This window comes from Bison bison, unplaced genomic scaffold (assembly GCF_000754665.1).
Source record: "Bison bison bison isolate TAMUID 2011002044 unplaced genomic scaffold, Bison_UMD1.0 scf7180017864461, whole genome shotgun sequence".
Lineage (NCBI taxonomy): Eukaryota > Metazoa > Chordata > Mammalia > Artiodactyla > Bovidae > Bison > Bison bison.
The window spans coordinates 235,545-240,053 of record NW_011495023.1 but is presented as its reverse complement, the minus strand read 5'-3'; the positions used below and the strand labels follow the sequence as shown (position 1 = coordinate 240,053).

At 37.3% G+C, this 4,509-nt stretch overlaps 1 protein-coding gene across 11 annotated transcripts in view; it reads right to left on the bottom strand.

Moving 5' to 3' along the window:
• Positions 1 to 4,509, bottom strand: part of ABI1 (abl-interactor 1) — an 88,028-nt gene that overhangs the window by 55,424 nt on the left and 28,095 nt on the right. The window lies entirely within an intron of this gene.

The window sequence follows — 4,509 nt, the reverse complement described above, 5'->3', positions numbered from 1 at the left end:
AGGAGGGTTCAGGATGGGGAACACATGTATACCTGTGGCGGATTCATTTTGATATTTGGCAAAACTAATACAATTATGTAAAGTTTAAAAATAAAATTAAATTAAAAAAAAAAAAAAGAAAGGCAGTATTAGAATTATATTTTTTTAATAGAAAAGCCCAACTGAATCAAAGAACTTAGCAGACCAGTTTGATGAACCACAAAGCACTCCATCCTCTGACCCTAATAAAGGCAGGTGCCTCAAGTCCTGCTGGCTTACTCTCTGCCTGCCCCGACCTCCCCATGTGTCCCCTCAAGGCAAGCTATGAACCTCCTCCAGGACCTGTGAGTAATAAATTTCTCCATTTCACTTTCCCTTACAGTCTTTTGTTGAACTTTGAGCTCACCATCCATGACACCCCAGGGCTCTACTTAACAAATGGTAACTTAACAACAACAACAAAAATCACAACATCCACTAGTACAATGATATGGACTAAATCCATTCTATCTTACAATCCTGTTTACATCAGTGAACATCAGAAACCAAACCACCTGTTAACCATTACAACCAAGCTTCTCATCTCCACAAAAACTACTGTACTCTTATGACCCCATCCTTTACCCATCCGTTTTCCCCAAACTCCAGTGCACAGTCAGACAGTAAGAAATGTTCAGAGACCAAGTTCAAAGCTAAGTTCAGAGAAAAATTCAAAGACAAGTGATAAACTCTGAGAGAGTGAGGGAGGGGATGAGTGGGAAGCAAGCAAGGTAGCCAGCAACTTATATTACAATTAATATAGAATCTAAAAACAAAAAGGCCAAGGATAGAAAAAAATGAAACAGATCTAAGAGTTCAAAAAAAAAAAAGCAATGCAACCACAAACTAATATGAGATAATATTTCTCATCTATCCACCCAGCAAAAATCTAAAAGCAGGACAACGTACTCTGCAAAGTTGCAGGGAAAGACTCTGATACACTCTCTGCTGGTGATATCCAGCAAAATTACACACGGGCTTATTTTTTGTCCCAGCAAACTCACTTTTAGGAATCTCAAAGAATCACTGGCAAAAATATATATGTAATTATTCACTACAGCACTATTTGCAATAGGAAAAGACTAGAAACAACCAATACAACCACTGATGGGGGACTGGTCAAATAAATTATGGGATCTCCAAACATTAGGGTACTACACTGCAGTAAGAAGTAATGTAGAGAGATACTGTTATTAGCACCACACCCAATCTCAGGTAAGAAGTAATGTAGAGAGATACTGTTATTACCACCACATCCAATCTCCAGAATATTGCTAAGGTGAAAAATAAAAAAAAAAAAGTTTATAGAATGCTACCACTTATGAAATGGAAAAGATACAAAAACATATTCCTTTACTTTTTAAGAAAAAAGGATAAAACATAACATCTTTAAAAAATAATTGCATATGGGGCCAAGGGTCAACAGGTTGGCAAGAATATGGATAAGATTCTTTAAACATACCTTGTTTTTTAGATTTGCTTTTTGCAACTATGCATACAATTTACACAATTATAAAACAAAATTAAATTTTAAAAAGGAATTCCCCAAAATTAAATGTCAAATTAATCAAATGAGCCTAACTGTGCATCCAATTAGTGGCTTAACCAGAGAGGAAATATCCTACAAGTGGCTTCAAAGCACAGTAATTTGATTGCACATTTCTAATGGGGTTTATCCTTAGGACAAAAACAATTAAAAGAGGGAAGAAAACTACTGAATCTGTTTTCAGTCACTTTATTGCTGATGGTAGCTTTGGAATTATTACCCAGAGACTGCTGTTTGTGTGGTGTGGAATAAAGCAAGTCATTAAACATGTTTAGGTCACTGAGAGCTGAGATTTGGGGCATAATTCAAAAGACATTCTGATGTAAGAAGAAAAACCTGTAGTTCTGCATTTAAGCTGAAAACATTAATCTGAACTTAATTTTTATGGTATCACATTTTATATACCAATAGCCAACAAAAAAAAGCCTAAATGGTGACTGTAGTTGCTAACACTGTACTGTAAAATTGAAATTTGCTAAAAGGACAGGCCTGATGTCCTCAGCAAGTGGGGAGGGGAGATACACATGAGGTGATGCATGTGCTAACTAAGTACTGTCGAGAGCAGATACAGGTGCCACTTCCAGGCCTAGACATAAAAGCATCCCTGCATTGTTTGGATGCAAAGGTTAAAAGTAAAATGCAGTCCTACCAAAAAAATTGGTATGATGATTGGTATAATGGCATCACCAACTGGATGGACATGAGTTTGAGCAGGCTCTGGGAGTTGGTGATGGACAGGGAGGCCTGGCGTGCTGCAGTTCATGGGGTCGAAAAGAGTTGGACACGACTGAGCAACTGAACTGAATCAAAAAAATTAAATTGTACTTAACAGAAACCGTTGTACACTGCTTCCATTTTTAAATTTAAAATAATTAAAATTAAATAAAATTTTAAAATTCATATTCTCAAACTAGCCACATTTTAAACAGCTCAATAGTCATATATGGATTGTGGCCTTACTGGAGAGACTGCAGTTCTAGTCACAGTTAATTTCCTCTTTAAACCATGGATTTAAAAGTTAAGTCTGCACAAGAATTACTGTTTTCACTTATTTCACTTGTTTGGTGTCCAATAGTTGGTCTCCCTCATTCTTTGATACTTTTGCTGTATTATCTACCAAGCAGCCTTAATATGTCCAAAGGATCACACAAAATGGATTATAAATCAGAAGACTTCTCCACAGAGCTAAAACAGACATCGTTAATCAATTACAACAGCCTTCCTCCAAAAGTCTAAACACTCTTAACTAATCACTCTAGGACGTGACATGTGATTGTAATCAATTTGCCATCCCTGTCTTATGCCACTGAGGAAGTTGGCTTAAAATGGAAATAAACATATGGCTTTAAAAGAAAAGTTAATTATTTAAAAGAGCTAAACTCAAAATAAATAATGTAGGCCAAGAACTTAACAGGAAATTCCTTAGATAACTGAATTTTCTCAACAGCCCATATATAAAACTGTCTTCTTCCTCCCATATCCACCTGTGGAAACCAAGTTTTACTGAGTTAAGATCTGCTTGCTGGAGGAAAGAACCTTTTCAAGCAGTACCTACTCCTATGACATCCTTTTCTTGCCCCTCAAGGTGACTAAACAGGCAAAGTAATCTCTTGTTTTTCACTGTTTAAAATGGAAATGATGATGCTATAAGCAATCTCTCTCATACTCATACATTTATCTTTAACCCCACCTCCTCGTCCCCGTTCTCAACTTCCACCTATGATCAGAAGAAAAACCTCTCTCCCTCTATTACAACTAAGAACATCCTCGCAGTAAGTATGCTTAGAAAGTAATACATTCTAGGTGAAAACAAATTGCATGGTTTAATTTTTGCCTTTTTTTAAACAGAGAGAGAAATTTACAAAATTAATGCACCATCATGGAAATGGACCTTACTAACATTTTAGTATAAGTTCTTCAAATCTCTCAAGTACATGTGTTTATCTTACGAGAATGCAAAACTAACCCTGCTTTTTTCATTTAAGAATGTATGATGAGCACTTCCCCATGTGTTATTCTTCTATTCCTATTCTTTTTCAAAAAAGAATTTTCAATAGCTACACAATAATGGCAGTAACTGTTAGCTGACTGTTTTCCTTTTAATTCGTCTAATATTAAGACCCTGATTTTAATCAGGACATCAATGTATGCAGGTTCAAATCCAGCTTCCTCTAAATAACCAAACAAGAGGTGGCATTATTTCCAAACATTAACCTGTAAGCTAAGGCTAAAAACACCATTTCCAAGTTAGGGCCCGACTACTGAGAGACCTGGAACATGCCCTGTAGTACTAGCCTGTCTAAAAACATTTCAGAAAAACAGGTTAAGTTAAATTACAGTGTTCTTTTTCTCACTCACCTGAACCCTTCCCTAAACTCTGACAGGAAGTTCAGAAAATTATGTTTGCTCTGAGGAACAATCTTTCTCCATGTCTTAACTGCAAGACATAAGGCTTCCCTTGTGGCTCAGTTGAAGAATCCGCCTGCAATGTGGGAGACCTGGGTTCGATCCCTGGGTTGGGAAGATCCCCTGAAGAAGGGAAAGGCTACCCACTCCAGTATCCTGGTCTGGAGAATTCCATGGACCGTATGGGTATAGTCCATGGGGTTGCAAAGAGTGGACAGGACTGAGTGACTTGTACTTTTAACTGCAATTGGTTTAATGATCCTGCTTAGGTAACAAAGTAGCAAGTTAAGAAACACCTGGAGTAACAGGCAAATTTGGCCTTGGAATACGGAATGAAGCAGGGCAAAGGCTAATAGAGTTTTGCCAAGAGAACCCACTGGTGATAGCAAACACCCTCTTCCAACAACACAAGAGAAGACTCTACACATGGACATCACCAGATGGTCAACACCGAAATCAGACTGATTATATCCTTTGCAGCCAAAGATGGAGAAGTGCTATACAGTCAGCAAAAACAAGACCAGGAGCTGACTGTGGCT